Below are 22622 nucleotides of genomic sequence, written 5' to 3'. Positions count from 1 at the left end.
GTTACAACACATCCATTCCCCATGTATGGAAAATGTACACTTACGATAATTATCGTAAGTGTACTAATTATAATTAGTGGCCTGGTGGCTGAAGCTCTCTTCACACGGCGAGGGTCCAGGTTCGATTCCTGGTGAAGGTAGAAACATTGGGCGTCTTTCTTTACACCTGTTTATGTTCCCCATCAGTAAAATTGGTATCTGGGTGTTAGTGGACTGGTGTGGGTCACATCCTGGGTGTTAGTGGACTGGTGTGGGTCACATCCTGGGTGTTAGTGGACTGGTGTGGGTCACATCCTGGGTGTTAGTGGACTGGTGTGGGTCACATCCTGGGTGTTAGTGGACTGGTGTGGGTCACATCCTGGGTGTTAGTGGACTGGTGTGGGTCACATCCTGGGTGTTAGTGGACTGGTGTAGGTCACATCCTGGGTGTTAGTGGACTGGTGTGGGTCACATCCTGGGTGTTAGTGGACTGGTGTGGGTCACATCCTGGGTGTTAGTGGACTGGTGTGGGTCACGTCCTGGGTGTTAGTGGACTGGTGTGGGTCACATCCTGGGTGTTAGTGGACTGGTGTGGGTCACATCCTGGGTGTTAGTGGACTGGTGTGGGTCACATCCTGGGTGTTAGTGGACTGGTGTGGGTCACATCCTGGGTGTTAGTGGACTGGTGTGGGTCACATCCTGGGTGTTAGTGGACTGGTGTGGGTCGCATCCTGGGACAAAACTGACCTAATTTGCGGGAAATACTCATCATAACAAGCGGGTTTCTATATAGTAGTATGTCATTGATGTCAACTATGGTCTGTATACCTTGTACATGTACTGGTAGTAAATAAAGATTATTATTATTATTCTTGGTATAATTTTGTGTTTCACCTTCACGAGGTATTCACTAACGTGCACTTTGCTTTCACTTTCACGATTATTTTACTAGGAAATTCTAATTACACACTTTATATTTTAACATTTCATAGTGAATATGAGGGCAGATAATAACAAAGTTGAGATGAGATGCGCAACAGTTAAGTAATTTTATTCCGAAGCGCTTCGGCTACATAGTAGGTTTCTTCAGTCGAATACAGATGCAACAGAAACGGATATGTGTAGACGATGTAAAGAGTTCGTCACCCTGGAAGACTTAGGTTTGAGGTGGTCAGTCCCTCAGCCTGGAGAAGAGTTCTTCTCCATAGTACGTAACAGTGTGAAGGTGAAACAACAGAATGAACACCTATATACGGGTGTGACTTTGTCAATGGTCCCAGTCGGACCGAAACGTCGTCATAAGCTTCTCTCTTTTATGTGCGGGTTATTTGTGTATAGTGTATATACGAGTGCTATAAAACTGAGGAGGAGAAAATTATAAAGGAGGCGGGGCCCACTAGAATGTAATCTTTAACAGGTAGTGTAGCAGACCTACTAGCCAGGTCCCTCTCACATCTAACCCCCTCACTCGTAACTAGCCAGGTCCCTCTCACATCTAACCCCCTCACTCGTAACTAGCCAGGTCCCTCTCACATCTAACCCCCTCACTCGTAACTAGCCAGGTCCCTCTCACATCTAACCCCCTCACTCGTAACTAGCCAGGTCCCTCTCACATCTAACCCCCTCACTCGTAACTAGCCAGGTCCCTCTCACATCTAACCCCCTCGCTCGTAACTAGTGGTCAGGCAATTAAGTTGTTAAAGGTATCATCAGTACCAAGATACCGTTATGTTGCAGTGTCTGATACTGTGAGTGTAGCGTTCCTGATATTACTTTCAAGGGGTAATGGTAAGTGTTAACGCGTGAAGCAATGTATACAAAGTATATATATATATATATATATATATATATATATATGTTGTACAGAAGATTTAAGAGATACTTTGTTGATATAAAGGTGGCATATAAGGTACATGTTGTTACGTGTGTATCACCGATTATAAGGCGACAATCTCATCCAGCTCCTCAGAGCTGGGGCGTGTGCCCAAAATACAGCAGCCATTACCCCTTTGAACAGCCGCACTGAGCCGCTGGAACAGAAAACTAGCTGCCCTGGGATCCCTAGTTACCCTGATGAGTCTTTTTCCCAGCTCCTTAAGGAATTTAGATGCACTCTTTCCCCATGAGCCAAGGGTCTCTGAGCCTATGGGAACAAACATATAATGATGGGCAAGTTCTCCATATTTTCTAGACATTTGGAACTCCCTGAAGCTGGCAGCTGCCCCTCCTTCCTCCCTGGTGTATTGGAGATAGGTATCAGCCAAGGTAGATGCACATGTATAGTCCCACACCACCTGCTTCCCATCTGTCCAGGCTTGAAGGGTGATACCATCTGGACGCTTCTGGCTGCCATCAGATCTGCATAGTTGGGGTGGCTCCCTTACTGCTGGGCATCCAGCTGTTGTGAGGCTCCTCTTGATAATGTTATTAACCTCCTCACGTCTTGCAAATTTTCCCGGTCTTTCTAATCTCAACAATTCTCTCCGTCCCTTAGACATCAAGCTTACCTTCCACCAGACTAACACTCTTCGCACTAATCTCGTTCATACCTCTCCTCCCTCTACAGATGTTTCTTGCTCCTCCTGTCCTCTTCAATACTTCGGAGAAACTGGTCGATCTCTTTCTGACAGACTTAGGGAGCACAAAAATAGTGTTAGGCTTCCCGACACTAACAATGCTCTTTTCTGTCACGTCAGAGATCATAACCATCCTATTGACTGGTTTTCAGCTAAAACTGTCTTCCCTACTTCCAACTCGAACAGTCGCCGTCTAGTTGAATCCTCTCTAATACACAACTTTCCTTGTATGAATCTTAGTCGTGGCTTCGTCTCTGTAGATGCCTTCCTCTCCCACTACATTGTAAAATGCTCCAAACTTCAGAACACCCGTGACTTAACCTGACTCCTCATTTTTTTCTTTTTCTTTTTCTTCTCCCTCTTCCCCTTTCCTCTTTCCTTTTTCTCCTCTGGGTTGTCTTTCTCTCTTCTGTCTCGTGTTTCTGTTCCTTCTTTATTTATTTCTCCACTTCCCCCTTCACCCACCTCTGTGCGCTTGTTCTCCCTCTGTAAGCACCTAGCTCCCTTGCAGTGCTCCCCTTCCTTTGTATTTGACTGGCTCGTCCTCCTTATTCCCCACTACTACCACTACTACTACCTCTTCTACTACTACTACTACCTCTTCTACTACTACTACTACTACCAGTACCACCCACCTATTCCTGCCTATATATAGCCGTCGTACTCCACTTCTGGTTAGTGTGACTTTGTAAATGGTCCAAGTCGGACCGAAACGTCGTCGTAAGCTTCTTTCTTTTATGTGCGGGTTATTTGTGTAAAGCCCCCTAGTGGGCGAAACGTCTCTAAGAATGGGAATTCCTACATGTTGCATTTGTCTTGCTGTGTTTAATATTTGGGAAGGGGAAAAGGAGTGGTGTTGCGGCCCCTGCCAAACTAGCGGTTAAATAGTTAACCTGCCGGCCGGCAGTACCACTGGGTACGTCGTCAAACCCAATGTGGGGGCTGCTGAGCCGGCCTTAGAGCAGTAAGTTCCTGAGTGCCTCACGGTGCACATCTAAGCAGTAGGTACCTGACCACCTAAGGGTACAGTCTACTGGCTTTAGTAACAGTATGTACCTGAGCGCCTCAGGATACGCACCTAAGCAGTAGGTACCTGCACACCTAAGGGTACACGTCTACTGGCTTCAACATTAAGTACCTGAACTCCTCAGGGTACACGTCTATGCAGTAGGTACCTGACCACCGAATCGTACCTATCTACTGGCGTTAGAAGAACCGCTCACCGCAGCTCACTGAGTCTGTTGGCCTCAGTTAGATGTAGTGGCAAGTTTGAACTTACGAAATGACACATCCATAGTTTAGATGTATCACCTAGATGTGTCCTCCGGATGAATCCTCTGGATAATCAGTTTCCAAGTTGAAAGAATGTATTAACCTCAGAGAACACCTCAGATGGTATAAATCTTTGTAATAGATACAGACAAATTGGTTTAAAATAGGCGAGTAAGCAAACATTAAGACAATTACAAAACGTTTCGGTCCTTGGATCTTAATCAAGGTCCCAGGGCCGAAACGTTTCCTAATAAATGTCCTAGTGTTTGTTTACGAGTCTTTCTTAAACAATACCTCAGATGAATTAAATTCCTCAGATGAATTAAATTCCTCAGATGAATTAAATTCCTCATATGTATTAAATACCTCAAATGTTTTAATACCTCGGATGTATTAAATGGGGAAGCAACTTAGGTAAGGTTTGTCAGGAAACAGGACAAGTGTTTCCTGACGCAGGTCTTAGTTATATGGAAGGAGCGGCAACCAAGCACCATATGGCCATTAGTTCAGGTTATCTGTCATAGTGAATGAGTATGTTGATAATACTGGCACCACCTTATCCATTAGTTGACAAGGACACTGATATCTGTTATCATATGTGAATGACACTGATGACTGCACCAAATTATCAGTAACGACAGTAGCAGCGTGTTGACATGGGTAACACTGATAACTGCACCAAGTTATCAGTCATGACATCATGACAGGAGCAGCGTGATGACAAAGGTGATTGTCTTACCAACTGCTTGGTAAGACAAGATTGTTGATCTTCGGTGATATGTCAGCCTCAATTTCCCGTTTAACCCTTTTCCTCTCTCTTTTACATTAGTTTCTTTCTGTAGTTTTCCCATGCTTATATTATTTTCTCTATTGCCATCCTGCATCTTTGGGTGAACCAAGGGATGTATTTTAACTGTTTCCTCTTTCTCTAGGTATAAAGTTCTCTGCCTATTGACAATTGCTAGCTAGGTACTATTATCATTTTATCTACTGAGTTCCCTTTCCTATTGCACTGCATTCACGAATCCTCTGTGCTTCGTAGTTCCATCTTCTAAAAGTAATTCACAAATAACCCGTACATAGGAAAGAGAAAAACTTATGCAACGTTTCGTTCCGTCTTGAACCATTCGCAAGTTACACTTTGACTGTGTGGGTTATTTGTGTATTGTTTCTGTCAGGGTATTGTGCATCTTCGTTCTTTTAAAAGCAGATTTCTCACCCTCTCCATTTGTCATCCATCCCATTATATTTAATTCCACAAGGCACACGAAGTTCTTAGTACAGTATGAATACTTGGTTGAGAGAACATGTGCATAACCTTCTACACGGCTGCTTCTACTACTACCACTAACCCATCTCTTGGCTATGACCTACTTCCACTGGAGAATCCCGCTTACCAGTGACTATGCAATAGTTTCCTACCCATTCCTTTCCACCTGACGCCAGTATATAAGCGCCAGTCTTCTTGCCTGTGCTCCAGAATCTTGACTACGGTGCTCTTCACACCAACTTCTAGGTTGAGAGACTGATTACCTCATCTTTTGTATATATTTCTTCTGTCTTACAATCATATGCTTGGATTTGTATTGATAGTCACTGGATGGCGAAACGTTTAGAATAAAAATACCCAGATGTTGGACATATGTCTAATTTTCGTCATGAAAACTAGTGCCCAGGGGGCTCTCATATTCTGTTTTGCAGTAAACAGTAGATCGTTTCATGCTGGCTTGTGCCTCTCTCTCTCTCTTGTTGTTTCCTTAATATGCTGATCCACAAGGCATTCCCTAAGCACTTCTATCAATTTAGCTTTCCATATTTCCGGGTCTTCTCGTGGGTCCTTATTCACTCTGTCTATTTTGTGTGTGAAATCACCCATAATAAGTAGCTGAGATTTAGTTCTGCTTTTGTTTAATGTCAGCCATTGCTTTTGTTGTTGTCTTCCTATACCTGTCTTGGTCTCTTTTGTTAGGTGGCGGGTTGTATATCGCCAGAATTACTACTATTAATCACCCAGTCTTAATTGTGCCCACTATCTAGGTGTGTGTGTGTGTGTGTGTGTGTGTGAAAGTGAGTACCGAATTCACTGAAATATTTTGAGGAGTGGTCGTAACTCAGCTCCTCTTGATAATTATGATCGGCATCACTGATTTTTGGCCTCTTGGTTCTTATCGTACCTCATCTTGAGACTGAGTTTTGTGTTTTCCTTCATTCCACTTTCTAATCTCCCCGACACAATTTACATCCTTACGTCCCATGGCTCATCTGTGACTTCACCTTCCACTTGCGTCCCCTTGATATTGCCCCTCGTATTTCAGTGTCCTCATCTGCTCTTATAATTTTAGGCATTTTTTTTGTCATAATTTAGCCTTTCCTTGTTGATCTCTTCACCAAAGCTGCTAGATTCGGCTTCTGCAACTCTATACATAGTGTATGCTGTATATGGTACATACAATACCTCGCCACTGCTCCTGCTGCCTCCAATACATTCCCCTTTTTTGACTGAAGTGTAATGTATAGGAGAAACGTTTTAACAATTAAGATAGGTGACCAGCCGGGCTGTGGTTCATACGTCAGTTTGCGTGCGGCCAATAGTAACAGCCTGGTTAGTCAGACCTTGATCCATCACGAGGCCTGGTCTCAGACCGAGCCGGGGGGCGTTGACCCCCGAAATCCTCTCCAGGTATACTCCAGGTATACAGGTATACCCAACTGTTAAACGTGAGTTTTAGTCATCAACTCTCCACAAAGGACCTTCCTTTCAGCTCTGGAATAAGTTTGCAAATCTTAGGATGGCCAGGCTGGTGACCAGGCTGGTGACCAGGCTGGTGACCAGGCTGGTGACCAGGCTGGTGACCAGGCTGGTGACCAGGCTGGTGACCAGGCTGGTGACCAGGTGTGGGCTCCATAATAGGGCCGTATATTATTTTTGAAGGAATCGTTATTTAGATTCCAGTACGCTATTACGAAGTTTTTTATGCTCGTATATGTTGCTGGTGTTATACGGTATCAGTGTAATTCCTGATATATACTGTTTATATATATATATATATATATATATATATATATATATATATATATATATATATATATATATATATATATATATATATATATATATATATATATATATATATATATATATATATATATATATATATATATATATATATATATATATATATATGTTTACCCCAGGTCCTTTTCACTTTCTGATATTTACAGCTTTCTTCTCATGCTGTACTCTGCTTCCGGTCGTCCTTCTCCTTTTCAAATTCTTACGAGTTTGCTTCTGTTAGAGATGAACTCCACGAACCACAGATTTGACCACATCTGTAGTCTACTGAGGTCTCCCTTAAATTTATCACTGTCTCTCTCCTGTTCTTATTCTTCTTGTTGGTTTTACATTATCCGCAGACACAAACAACGAACTCAGTCCCCACTGGTAGATCGTTCTCGTATATCATGAACAGTAGTGGTCCTAACACTGATCCTTGTTGGACTCCACTTGTTACTTCCTCCCATTATTGTGTCTCATTCATCACTGTGACTTTAACCCTGCATGTGCTTGTAATCGCCTGTTTGTACTCGCCCATTTGTGGTTCAAGTGTGTGTGTGTGTGTGTGTGTGTGTACTCACCTAGTTGAGGTTGCGGGGGTCGAGTCCGAGCTCCTGGCCCCGCCTCTTCACTGATCGCTACTAGGTCACTCTCTCTGAACCGTGAGCTTTATCATATCTCTGCTTAAAGCTATGTATGGATCCTGCCTCCACTACATCGCTTCCCAAACTATTCCACTTACTGACTACTCTGTGGCTGAAGAAATACTTCCTAACATCCCTGTGATTCATCTGTGTCTTCAACTTCCAACTGTGTCCCCTTGTTACTGTGTCCAATCTCTGGAACATCCTGTCTTTGTCCACCTTGTCAATTCCTCTCAGTATTTTGTATGTCGTTATCATGTCCCCCCTATATCTCCTGTCCTCCAGTGTCGTCAGGTTGATTTCCTTTAACCTCTCCTCGTAGGACATACCTCTTAACTCTGGGACTAGTCTTGTTGCAAACCTTTGCACTTTCTCTAGTTTCTTTACGTGCTTGGCTAGGTGTGGGTTCCAAACTGGTGCCGCATACTCCAATATGGGCCTAACGTACACCGTGTGTGTGTGTGTGTGTGTGTGTGTGTGTGTGTGTGTGTGTGTGTGTGTGTGTGTACTCGTCTATTTGTGGTTGCAGGGGTCGTATCACAGCTCATACGTGTTTGAGTGCGCGCACGTGCTTGTGTGCGTGTTAATTACATACGGTTAAGTAAATCATATCGCTCATTCTCTCTCTCTCTCTCTCTCTCTCTCTCTCTCTCTCTCTCTCTCTCTCGTTCCTCCCCTCTTCACTCACTTCAATTATGATGTGCTGGATTAACCCTACAAATCACTCGCCATATTGGATCTTAATTATCCAGACAAGATCTGAATTACTATAATATGTCAAGTTTATTACCTCGACGTGTCCTCTCTGGACGATGGTGAACGTTTCCTGCCTCAGACTGCCAACGCAAGAACGCAAGTGAACGTTTCCTACTATGGTTGAGACTTCCTGAACGTCAGTGAATGTTTCCTACCATAGCTAGGAGCAGTGAAACCTAGTGAGTGTTTTGTGCCATGATTGTGTACACCATTAATGAATATTATTTGATAGGTCTGAGATCTGTTTGTGAACAGTCAGCTGCTAGGACTGAGAACTACAGAATGTAGGTGAACAGTCAGCTGCTAGGACTGAGAACTATAGAATGTAGGTGAACAGTCAGCTGCTAGGACTGAGAACTATAGAATGTAGGTGAACAGTCAGCTGCTAGGACTGAGAACTACAGAATGTAGGTGAACAGTCAGCTGCTAGGACTGAGAACTATAGAATGTAGGTGAACAGTCAGCTGCTAGGACTGAGAACTAAAGAATGTAGGTAAACAGTCAGCTGCTAGGACTGAGAACTATAGAATGTAGGTGAACAGTCAGCTGCTAGGACTGAGAACTACAGAATGTAGGTGAACAGTCAGCTGCTAGGACTGAGAGCTACAGAATGTAGGTGAACAGTCAGCTGCTAGGACTGAGAACTGAAGAATGTAGGTGAACAGTCAGCTGCTAGGACTGAGAACTATAGAATGTAGGTGAACAGTCAGCTGCTAGGACTGAGAACTATAGAATGTAGGTGAACAGTCAGCTGCTAGGACTGAGAACTAAAGAATGTAGGTGAACAGTCAGATGCTAGGACTGAGAACTATAGAATGTAGGTGAACAGTCAGCTGCTAGGACTGAGAACTAAAGAATGTAGGTGAACAGTCAGCTGCTAGGACTGAGAACTATAGAATGTAGGTGAACAGTCAGCTGCTAGGACTGAGAACTATAGAATGTAGGTGAACAGTCAGCTGCTAGGACTGAGAACTATAGAATGTAGGTGAACAGTCAGCTGCTAGGACTGAGAACTAAAGAATGTAGGTGAACAGTCAGCTGCTAGGACTGAGAACTAAAGAATGTAGGTGAACAGTCAGCTGCTAGGACTGAGAACTATAGAATGTAGGTGAACAGTCAGCTGCTAGGACTGAGAACTATAGAATGTAGGTGAACAGTCAGCTACTAGGACTGAGAACTACAGAATGTAGGTGAACAGTCAGCTGCTAGGACTGAGAACTACAGAATGTAGGTGAACAGTCAGCTGCTAGGACTGAGAACTAAAGAATGTAGGTGAACAGTCAGCTGCTAGGACTGAGAACTATAGAATGTAGGTGAACAGTCAGCTGCTAGGACTGAGAACTAGAGAATGTAGGTGAACAGTCAGCTGCTAGGACTGAGAACTAAAGAATGTAGGTGAATAGTCAGCTGCTAGGACTGAGAACTAAAGAATGTAGGTGAACAGTCAGCTGCTAGGACTGAGAACTAAAGAATGTAGGTGAACAGTCAGCTGCTAGGACTGAGAACTATAGAATGTAGGTGAATAGTCAGCTGCTAGGACTGAGAACTATAGAATGTAGGTGAACAGTCAGCTGCTAGGACTGAGAACTAAAGAATGTAGGTGAACAGTCAGCTGCTAGGACTGAGAACTATAGAATGTAGGTGAACAGTCAGCTGCTAGGACTGAGAACTATAGAATGTAGGTGAACAGTCAGCTGCTAGGACTGAGAACTACAGAATGTAGGTGAACAGTCAGCTGCTAGGACTGAGAACTAAAGAATGTAGGTGAACAGTCAGCTGCTAGGACTGAGAACTATAGAATGTAGGTGAACAGTCAGCTGCTAGGACTGAGAACTATAGAATGTAGGTGAACAGTCAGCTGCTAGGACTGAGAACTATAGAATGTAGGTGAACAGTCAGCTGCTAGGACTGAGAACTATAGAATGTAGGTGAACAGTCAGCGGCTAGGACTGAGAACTAAAGAATGTAGGTGAACAGTCAGCTGCTAGGACTGAGAACTATAGAATGTAGGTGAATAGTCAGCTGCTAGGACTGAGAACTATAGAATGTAGGTGAACAGTCAGCTGCTAGGACTGAGAACTATAGAATGTAGGTGAACAGTCAGCTGCTAGGACTGAGAACTATAGAATGTAGGTGAACAGTCAGCTGCTAGGACTGAGAACTATAGAATGTAGGTGAACAGTCAGCTGCTAGGACTGAGAACTATAGAATGTAGGTGAACAGTTAGCTGCTAGGACTGAGAACTATAGAATGTAGGTGAACAGTCAGCTGCTAGGACTGAGAGCTAAAGAATGTAGGTGAACAGTCAGCTGCTAGGACTGAGAACTATAGAATGTAGGTGAACAGTCAGCTGCTAGGACTGAGAACTACATAAAGTAGGTAAGTTACCTGCTAGGACAAACACACACACACACACACACACACACACACACACACACACACACACACACACACACATACACAACGTAAGTCTGCTGGAATCAGAGTTTGAGTAATATTAGAAGTAGTAACAAGAGCATAAAACTCCTGGTGGTAACTTCTTCGAGAGTCTTTTGTCATTTAAGTGAAAAACTGTCCATCTCCGGCTAGTTGGGTAAATATTTTTGTTAGTGGATTTGGGTTAGTGAGAGACGTTCCTAGTATGGGCCTCCTGCAGTGTTCTTCCTCATATTCTTAAACATTGAGCGCTAACTTGGAGGCTGTAATGTTGACGTGTATGTATTTAGGTACTTTGGGGTGGATATGTCGGCAGATGGATTCATGAAAGATGAGGTGCAGAGCAAAAGAGAGGAGGGAAAAGGGAAGGAGTAGATGGAATGAAAAGAGTTATAAGTAAAAGCTAAAAAAAAGGGGGTATGAAGCACTTTTGTTCAAGCATAAGTCATGGTTCTCGAATGCTACAGCGAGATCACTGAGTTGTGGAAATATTTCTTTAAGTTTTTGACTTCGTAGACGGAATACACGAGTGATTGGCATTTTTTTTTCCTTCTTTTCTTTCTCCTCTTGTTCTTGATACTACATCTTGTGATCCACCGCGCACTTTCAACGACTCTGTCTTCGTACGTCAGAACTCAAAGGTGTTATCGTACGGTTTACATTCACTAAATTCATTTCACATAATTAATTTCTATTCATCAATAAAATCACACAGGTGCTGCACATGTGTTATTCATCAGTAGGTACCTAGTGTTAGACACCTACTCCAGATCAGAGAATTCCTGAGCCAAACTCTCAAGGTGTCACAGAGCGCCAGAGAAATGGGAAGTATAGAGTCTTAGGTATACCTGAAGTATACCTGGAGAGAGTTCCGGGGGTCAGCGCTCCCGCTGGCGGAATCTTTTTCACTCACAGGAGAGATCGCAAAAGATAGTCTCATCTTGTTTTGGCTCTCTTGATCTAATGAATTGGAGCTATCCCTTTCATTCCCTGAATCAAACCTGCTTACCTATTATTTCCAAGGTGGTGGTTAGCAAATGGGGGTTTCAAGCCTATCGACTACACGAGGGTCACTAAGGCTGCACGTAATTTTTTTCACCACCATACAAGTATATTCCATAAAATAGGGATATATACAACTCTTGACGTTTATATATCCAACGCAAAGCTGCAGTATGATCCAATGAATATAATAATAATAATTTCCCTTTTAACTATATTTACTAAGCTTTCTTTTATCTTTAATAAAAATCTACTTGAAGAAGCTTCACTTTAATCCAGATTTAATTTCCACGAGCATTGACAACGTGAGGGGGATACCATAGGAAGCATGGTGAAGGGATGACGTATCCCTCCCCGCCTGTGAATGTGTTTGTTTTGCCTCACTGCTATACTCGTTGTAATCCATTCATCACACTAATATCCCCAGTGGGAGACACAGACTTTATTAAACTGCCCATTCCGTCCTGTTATTAGTTTGTAGTTGTTTGCTTACCTGTGTTGTGTGTGCTTAATGTTGAATTATTCCGGCCAAAGTCGTGCTGAAAATACAGTTTTGTCATTGTCGTGGATAGCTAAAGGTTGGTTATCTACTGCCATCCGTTTCCCTTATTTACTAAAATGCCAGTGGATGGTTGCTATCGGGTTTAAAACCTGTGGGTTACACGAGAGCCATTAAGGCTACTTGTAACCCGTGCGCCATTAATCAAGAATGCTTTAGTTCTTAAAGGAGAGATTAAGTAAGCTCTCCGAGTATACACACCGTGAGATACACGCCTCTCAGGGTATACAGCCTTGAATATCAGTGGATTTGTGATGTACCGAAAATACCGAGTGTCAGCAGCTGTCATGCAGTTGTCGTTCTACTGGTTCCTTTGGGAAAACTTGCAATCTTGGGCGAGAAATGTTGACATCTGTTGCAGTGACTGTTTCTTGCAAGCGAATGGAGTTCTTGTGGTAACTTGATTCCTTGATCTCCCTCTCTGTATACGTTCATGACGGGAGGACGAGCTACAGCTCTTGGGCTCCGCTCCATTGCCGTTAAACAGTAGATTATTATAATACATGCATCCTCTTGAACTTTCTTATATATACACTTGTGTATAGGCTATAGGACCTCCAGCTTAGTTCCATTATCTTTCCACCCCAAGCTTAGTCTTCCTGTTTTTCATTTGTGTTTTTAAGCTTCATGTGTTCTTCCGTACTCATTTTTCTCAAATTTCAATTTCTCTCATTATCTTGTACGTCTCATCAGGCTCTGGTGGCCTGGTGGTTAACGCTCTCGCTTCACACGGTGAGGGCCTGGGTTCGATTCCCAGCCAGAGTAGAAACATTGGACGTGTTTCTTTCCACCTGTTGTCTATGTTCCCTATCAGTAAAATGGGTACCTGGGTGTTAGTCGACTGGTGTGGGTCGCATCCTGGGACACTGACCTAAGGAGGCCTGGTCACAGACCGGGCCGCGGGGGCGGTGACCCCCGGAACTCTCTCCAGGTAAAAATCCAGGTACACTGGGACTGTCTTCCAAGGTCCCCCTGCGTCCTTGTTTTCCTCCTCGTATTTAATTCTTTTTTGAACCTCACTTTTCTTCAAGGTTTTCCTCGTTTTCTTCCTCCAAAATGATTCTGGTTCTTACTTTTTCGTCCAGATTATTTGTTTTCCTGTAAGGTCTTCTTGATTATTCCTTCCTACAAGATCTTCTTTGTTCTTGGTTCTTTAGCACTTAATGATCCTCCTGGTTCTTATTTCCTCTAAGGATCGCCAGGTTCTTTATTCATCCATGATCCTTCTAATTATGTTTTCCTCCAAGGCTCTCTTGGTTCTTGTTTCCTCCAAGGTTCTCCTAGTCTTTCCTCCAAAGTTCTTCTAGTTCCTCTTTCTTTTAAAGCTCTCCTGATTATTTCTTCTATGATTTTCCTTTGTGTGTGTGGGGGGGGGGGAAGGGGGTGTTCCTTCACCTATGTGATTGCAGGGGTCGAATCTAAGCTCCTGGCTCTAAGCTTGCCACTTGCCGGTTTTACTCCTAGCCTCGTGTCTATCCCTGTCCACTCTATTAAATACTCTCTCATTCTCCAAGTGCGGCCTAAAATAGGTCGTATATTATGCTGTGAATGACTCATGGTGTTTTGTTATTTTAATTTCCCTGTTTTGGTCTTCTGCTATTTGGTGCTGCGTTGTACATCACTATTGCTACTACTTTGAATCCCCGAGTCATAACTGTACCTATTCTACTATTATTTGACTTAATTCTGTTACTCATCTTTCAAATTTCCACTGGTATCTTACTAGCAGTGTAATTCTTCCCTCATCCTCTATTTCCTCGGCATTCGATACCCTGCTGGGAATATGGTTTTTGATATTTTAGTTATTTTTTTCCTTCTGGGATAGCTGTGGCACCTGAAGTTGTCTCTGCTATCCGCTCTTTCGATTCATATCTCTCTTATTTAATAATTCATCTCTTAGTGTGACGTATTCTGAGTTTATAATATTCTCTGGTTTGTGGTGTCCAGGTTTTGTGAGCGTTGCTTATCTGTGAGAACGGAAAAGATAGAGACGAGGACAGTGCGTACACTGTTACATTGTGAGAAATCAGGGTTATATCAACAGAAAGGCGGGAGAAAAGAAAAAAGAATAGGGCTTTTGTAAGTTTTGAAGAAGTTGGTGTCGACCTTGTCTTTCCTGCTAAGACATGGGCAAGGATGAACCTTGGGAGATATATTCTGGCTTGTTGTTCCCTTCTCTTGCCAAATTCTTCCATCTCTCTTTGTTTCTCTTCTAAATACCTGACATTCTGCGTGCTCAGTTACCTGTTCCCTGTTCTTTTCCATCTCATATCAGTAAGTATATATTGTGATCTCTCGTACTCAACTCATTCTGCCTCACGATTCTTTTGTCGAGCAAGTAGAGACTAAAGGTTAGTTTGACTAGATGTCGTTTTCCCAGTACATATTTCCAGAACCTCTAAACACATTTCGTCAGCTTTAATTCTTTCTCTCCTCCTTTACACTCAATGACTTTTATAAAATCGTATTCCTCCTCCTATCTCTTTCCTCCTGACATATTATCAGGCTCTTCTAGCCCATAAATCATCAGTGACTTCCCTATTTCGCTCCTTCAGTGTCCTCTCCAGATCACCAGTTCTTCTCTCCCTTGTTACTGCCTGTGTCTCCTCATCTTCTGGGAGCATCTCTGCAAATTATTTTTCTCTTTTATCCCTTATTATTCTGCTCCTGTTTTTTCCCCTTCATTATGTCAGCTTTAACTTTCCCTATATTTTCTCAATAGTCTCCTTTAGCATTTTTAATTTCTCTTCCATTCTTTTATATGTTTTTTCAGATAGTTATCCTCTTCTCCTATTCAACTCTTTCTCCCCCTTTTTTTTTTACACATCTTCACTCTTTCCTCGCAGGGAATATTGATTTTTTTTTATCCACAGTTTATTTATTTTCGCCTTCCAACCAACTATTATTTTATTGAAGTGTTGCCTCCAGCTTTCTTTTCTCTTCTGCTTTCTCCCATTTTTTAATATCCATTCCTCTGGTTCCACACAGTCAACGTATCAAGGTGATGGTGAGGTTGTTGGTGTTGCCTGGTGATGGTGAGGTTGTTGGTGTTGCCTGGTGATGGTGAGACTGCTAGTGTTGCCTGGTGATGGTGAGACTGCTAGTGTTGCCTGGTGATGGTGAGACTGCTAGTGTTGCCTGGTGATGGTGAGACTGCTAGTGTTGCCTGGGGATGGTGAGACTTTAAGTGTTACCTGTATATAGAGTTACCTGTATATAGAGTTGGTTACCACTGTCATGACATATCCCACTTATAAAGACACTGACCATTATTTATGTAAATTGGTGAATAATTTTCAACCATGCCAAGTTATTTTGGTTTTATAAAGGATAAAAGAATCACAATTACATGACTTGAACAATACACAGGCTTGAACCATTAAGTAGTCACACAGAAGCGCGAAGGGAAGGGAGCCAAGTCGGACAGAAACGTCTTCAGAAGTATCAGTTTCTTAAGTGCGATTTATTTATATATTCTTGTTGTATATCCACCAAAAAGATTAGCTTTGTCATGTCTGTGCTTCTTAATTTTTTGAATATTGATTATATCTCCTCTTGTTCTTCATTTCCTAGTGAGATCAAGACTAGTGCTAGCATGTGTGGCAGCTATTATCCTTACCTCAGCTACCAGGGCTAGTGCTCTTCTCGCTTTCCCAAGATTTATTTTTTGGCTCACTGTATGGGGGTTTCTCGCCATCTCTGCGTATTTAATAATGAAGCTTGCATATGTAATGTAGTGCGTTTTAAACTAAACTTCGTCTAGGTTTTAATAATGTTGGTAGAATTACCGACAATATGTAAAGTAAAAGGACACAAGTGCAACTAATGTGGCATTTTATTGTGGCAACGTTTCAACTCTCCAGGAGCTTTGTCAAGCCGATACAAACAGTATATGGACACAGAGGGTATATAAAGGCTCAGAGTGAGGTGCAATACTAGTGAGGTACCATTTCGATGTTCACTAGTGGTAGTAGTAGTAGTAGTAGTAGTGACAAAAGTTGTAGTAGTAGTACAATATGGTAGAGCAAATAATTCGTACATGAGTAAAATGATATAAAAGGTATTACTTGGGTAACATAAAAATAGGTTGGACAAATATAGACTGGAATGAGGCAGCTTGTTTCAGTGTTCACTCTGTGCTTTGTGTAGTATAACAGGAGAGACTATGTGATGGCAGGGTTTACTGTTTTCAGGAGGATTCTTGCTAAGACTTCGGAGATGGTGAAGCTGACGTTGTTTTGTTTAATTGTATTCGAAACAGCGATCAGTGCTTGACAAAGCTCCTGGAGAGCGAAACGTTGCCACAGTAAAATGTCACATTAGTTGCACTTGTGTCTTTTTACTTTGTCTAGGTTCATGAAAGCTCCTCGTGTTGAGAATCTTGGTCTATGTTGTTGCTATTCCGTTTATATGTGCCCCAGGAGACGGGATAATGGCTGCCTCCAGGTCATTTTTCTTTTTATCTTTCTCTGAGCTTTTCCCTCTCTCAGGTGGTACTCCGTTTCTGGTCTTTTTTTCCCTTTCTTCCAGCTTCATAACTTTTCTTTTGCTAGGAGTAGATTCGGGAATTAATTATTCGATCATTGCTATAATCTCTCCAGATCTTCCTGCAAACCTCTCTGAAGCATTTATTTTTCTCATTAGTTTGGCTTCTGCAAACAAGGATATATGAAAGATAATTCCTGAAATCAGATCATTTATATACACCAGAAGCTCTATGACGCTTAACAATAGTCATTGTTGATTGAAACTCAAATATGTACACTTCCCTCTTCTATGCTAACTCCTTTCCTTTCATCCCAGTTGGCTTCTCTACTTGCTAAGTACCATTCTATGCGGCACAGTATCAACAGCCTTGAACAATAAGATGGTATAAAATACGGACAGGTTGTTAGGTAAGACACATATGCAACAGTTAGGTATCTTTATTTCGAAACGTTTCGCCTACACAGTAGGCTTCTTCAGTCGGGTACAGAAAAGTTGATAGAAGCAGAAGAGACTTGAAGACGATGTAATCAGTCCATCACCCTTAAAGTTTTGAGGTGGTCAGTCCCTCAGTCTGGAGAAGAGTATTGTTCCATAGTCTGAAACAATACTATGGAACAATACTCTTCTCCAGACTGAGGGACTGACCACCTCAGAACTTCAAGGGTGATGGACTGATTACATCGTCTTCAAGTCTCTTCTGCTTCTATCAACTTTTCCGTACTCGACTGAAGAAGCCTACTGTGTAGGCGAAACGTTTCGAAATAAAGATACCTAACTGTTGCATATGTGTCTTACCTAACAACATCAACAGCCTTCTCGTAGTGTAGGAACATGCAGTCCACCCATCCCTTCTGCCTGATTTCTTTTAGTCGATCATGCATCTCGAGGAGATTAGTTAACATGACCTTCCATTTCTGAATCCATGCTGGTGTTAGATATTTTCCAGTAATATTTAAGGATACTCGTCTTTTAAATGTTAATTAAGGACACTCGTGTAATACAAGGATTCTTGCGTTTACTGCAGTTCTCGTTTACTACAGTTAACGTTTACTACAGTTAACGTTTACTACTGTTATCGTTTACTACTGTTATCGTTTACTACAGTGCTCGTTTACTACAGTTAACGTTTACTACAGTTCTCGTTTACTACAATTAATGTTTACTACAGTTATCGTTTACTACAGATCTCGTTTACTACAGTTATCGTTTATTAAAGTCAATGCTTACTACAGTTAACGTTTACTACAGTTATCGTTTACTACATTTATCGTTTACTACAGTTATCATTTACTACAGTTATCATTTACTACAGTTATCATTTACAGTTATCGTTTACTACAGTTATCGTTTACTACAGTTATCGTTTACTACAGTTATCGTTTACTACAGTTATCGTTTACTGCAGTTATCGTTTACTACAGTTATCGTTTACAGTTATCGTTTCCTACAGTTATCGTTTACTACAGTTATCGTTTACTACAGTTATCGTTTACTACAGTTATCGTTTACTACAGTTATCATTTACTACAGTTATCGTTTACTACAGTTATCGTTTACTACAGTTATCGTTTACTACAGTTATCGTTTACTACAGTTACCGTTTACTACAGTTATTTACTACAGTTATCATTTACTACAGTTATCATTTACTACAGTTATCGTTTACTACAGTTATCGTTTACTACAGTTATCGTTTACTACAGTAATCGTTTACTACAGCTATCGTTTACTACAGCTATCGTTTACTACAGTTATCGTTTACTACAGTTATCGTTTACTACAGTTATCGTTTACTACAGTTATCGTTTACTACAGTTATCGTTTACTACAGTTATCGTTTACAGTTATCGTTTCCTACAGTTATCGTTTACTACAGATATTTACTACAGTTATCGTTTACTACAGATATTTACTACAGTTACCGTTTACTACAGTTATCGTTTACTACAGTTATCGTTTACTACAGTTATCGTTTACTACAGTTATCGTTTACTACAGTTATCGTTTACTACAGTTATCGTTTACTACAGTTATCGTTTACTACAGTTATCGTTTACTACAGTTATCGTTTACTACAGCTATCGTTTACTACAGTTATCGTTTACAGTTTTCCTTTACAGTTATCGTTTCCTACAGTTATCGTTTACTACAGATATTTACTACAGTTATCGTTTACTACAGTTATCGTTTACAGTTATCGTTTACTACAGTTATCGTTTACTACAGTTATCGTTTACTACAGTTATCATTTACTACAGTTATCGTTTACTACAGTTATCGTTTACAGTTATCGTTTACTACAGTTATCGTTTACAGTTATCGTTTCCTACAGTTATCGTTTACTACAGATATTTACTACAGTTATCGTTTACTACAGATATTTACTACAGTTACCGTTTACTACAGTTATCGTTTACTACAGTTATCGTTTACTACAGTTATCATTTACTACAGTTATCGTTTACAGTTATCGTTTACTACAGTTATCGTTTACTACAGTTATCGTTTACTACAGTTATCATTTACTACAGTTATCGTTTACTACAGTTATCGTTTACTACAGTTATCGTTTACTACAGTTATCGTTTACTACAGTTATCGTTTACTACAACTTTCGTTTACTACAGTTATCGTTTACTACAGTTATCGTTTACTACAGTTATCATTTACTACAGTTATCATTTACTACAGTTATCATTTACTACAGTTATCGTTTACTACAGTTATCGTTTACTACAGTTATCGTTTACTACAGTTATCGTTTACTACAGTTATCGTTTACTACAGTTATCACTTACTACAGTTATCGTTTACAGTTATCGTTTACTACAGTTACCGTTTACTACTGTTATTTACTACAGTTATCATTTACTACAGTTATCGTTTACTACAGTTATCATTTACTACAGTTATCGTTTACAGTTATCATTTACAACAGTTATCATTTACAGTTATCGTTTACTACAGATATTTACTACAGTTACCGTTTACTACAGTTATCATTTACTACAGTTATCATTTACAGTTATCGTTTACTACAATTATCGTTTACTACAGTTATCATTTACTACAGTTATCATTTACTACAGTTATCATTTACTACAGTTATCATTTACAGTTATCGTTTACTACAGTTATCGTTTACTACAGATATCGTTTACTACAGATATCGTTTACTACAGATATCGTTTACTACAGATATCGTTTACTACAGTTATCGTTTACAGTTATCGTTTACTACAGTTATCGTTTACTACAGTTATCGTTTACTACAGTTATCGTTTACTACAGATATCGTTTACTACAGATATCGTTTACTACAGATATCGTTTACTACAGTTATCGTTTACTACAGTTATCATTTACTACAGTTATCATTTACTACAGTTATCATTTACTACAGTTATCGTTTACTACAGTTATCGTTTACTACAGTTATCGTTTACTACAGTTATCGTTTACTACAGTTATCGTTTACTACAGTTATCGTTTACTACAGTTATCGTTTACTACAGATATCGTTTACTACAGATATCGTTTACTACAGATATCGTTTACTACAGATATCGTTTACTACAGTTATCGTTTACTACAGTTATCGTTTACTACAGTTATCGTTTACTACAGTTATCATTTACTACAGTTATCGTTTACTACAGTTATCGTTTACTACAGTTATCGTTTACTACAGTTATCATTTACTACAGTTATCATTTACTACAGTTATCATTTACTACAGTTATCGTTTACTACAGTTATCGTTTACTACAGTTATCATTTACTACAGTTATCATTTACTACAGTTATCATTTACTACAGTTATCGTTTACTACAGTTATCATTTACTACAGTTATCATTTACTACAGTTATCATTTACTACAGTTATCATTTACTACAGTTATCATTTACAGTTATCGTTTACTACAGTTATCGTTTACTACAGATATCGTTTACTACCGATATCGTTTACTACAGATATCGTTTACTACAGTTATCGTTTACAGTTATCGTTTACTACAGTTATCGTTTACTACAGTTATCGTTTACTACAGTTATCGTTTACTACAGTTATCGTTTACTACAGATACGTTTACTACAGATATCGTTTACTACAGATATCGTTTACTACAGTTATCATTTACTACAGTTATCATTTACTACAGTTATCATTTACTACAGTTATCGTTTACTACAGTTATCATTTACTACAGTTATCGTTTACTACAGTTATCGTTTACTACAGTTATCGTTTACTACAGTTATCGTTTACTACAGTTATCGTTTACTACAGATATCATTTACTACAGATATCGTTTACTACAGATATCGTTTACTACAGATATCGTTTACTACAGATATCGTTTACTACAGTTATCGTTTACTACAGTTATCATTTACTACAGTTATCATTTACTACAGTTATCATTTACTACAGTTATCGTTTACTACAGTTATCGTTTACTACAGTTATCGTTTACTACAGATATCATTTACTACAGTTATCGTTTACTACAGTTATCGTTTACTACAGTTATCATTTACTACAGTTATCGTTTACTACAGTTATCGTTTACTACAGTTATCGTTTACTACAGTTATCGTTTACTACAGATATCGTTTACTACAGATATCGTTTACTACAGATATCGTTTACTACAGATATCGTTTACTACAGTTACCGTTTACTACAGTTACCGTTTACTACAGATATCATTTACTACAGTTATCATTTACTACAGTTATCGTTTACTACAGTTATCGTTTACTACAGATATCATTTACTACAGATATCATTTACTACAGATATCGTTTACTACAGATATCGTTTACTACAGTTACCGTTTACTACAGTTACCGTTTACTACAGTTACCGTTTACTACAGTTACCGTTTACTACAGTTACCGTTTACTACAGTTACCGTTTACTACAGTTACCGTTTACTACAGTTACCGTTTACTACAGTTACCGTTTACTACAGTTACCATTTACTACAGTTACCATTTACTACAGTTACCATTTACTACAGTTACCATTTACTACAGATATTTACTACAGTTATCGTTTACTACAGATATTTACTACAGTTATCGTTTACTACAGTTATCGTTTACTACATTTATCGTTTACTACAGTTATTGTTTACTACAGTTATCGTTTACTATAGTTATCGTTTACAGTTATCGTTTACTACAGATATTTACTACAGTTATCGTTTACTACAGATATTTACTACAGTTACCATTTACTACAGTTACCATTTACTACAGTTATCGTTTACTACAGTTATCGTTTACTACAGTTATCGTTTACTACAGTTATCGTTTACTACAGTTATCGTTTACTACAGTTATCGTTTACTACAGTTATCGTTTACTATAGTTATCGTTTACTACAGTTATCATTTACTACAGATATTTACTACAGTTATCGTTTACTATAGTTATCGTTTACTACAGTTATCATTTACTACAGTTATCGTTTACTACAGTTATCGTTTACTACAGTTATCGTTTACTACAGATATTTACTACAGTTATCGTTTACTACAGTCATAATATACAAGCAAGAGAGTAACAACTACTGAAGTACCAACTCGGAGCTACGGACATAATATACAAGCAAGAGAGTAACAACTACTGAAGTACCAACTCGGAGCTACGGACATAATATACAAGCAAGAGAGTAACAACTACTGAAGTACCAACTCGGAGCTACGGACATAATATACAAGCAAGAGAGTAACAACTACTGAAGTACCAACTCGGAGCTACGGACATAATATACAAGCAAGAGAGTAACAACTACGGAAGTACCAACTCGGAGCCTCGTACGAGTGAAACACTTCTATTATTA

The 22622-nt window shown here is 39.9% G+C and overlaps 1 protein-coding gene and 1 long non-coding RNA gene across 3 annotated transcripts in view; one reads left to right on the top strand and one right to left on the bottom strand.

Moving 5' to 3' along the window:
• Positions 1-22622, bottom strand: part of LOC128698460 (neuroligin-1-like) — a 328336-nt gene that overhangs the window by 54009 nt on the left and 251705 nt on the right. The window lies entirely within an intron of this gene.
• The window catches only part of LOC138855276 (uncharacterized), a 104652-nt gene that overhangs the window by 931 nt on the left and 81099 nt on the right, over positions 1-22622 (top strand). The gene's annotated exons all lie outside the window — the stretch shown is intronic.

Source organism: Cherax quadricarinatus, chromosome 88, assembly GCF_038502225.1.
Source record: "Cherax quadricarinatus isolate ZL_2023a chromosome 88, ASM3850222v1, whole genome shotgun sequence".
Taxonomy (NCBI): domain Eukaryota; kingdom Metazoa; phylum Arthropoda; class Malacostraca; order Decapoda; family Parastacidae; genus Cherax; species Cherax quadricarinatus.
The sequence above is the reverse complement of the archived record's forward strand: the minus strand, read 5'-3'. Positions and strand labels throughout refer to the sequence as shown.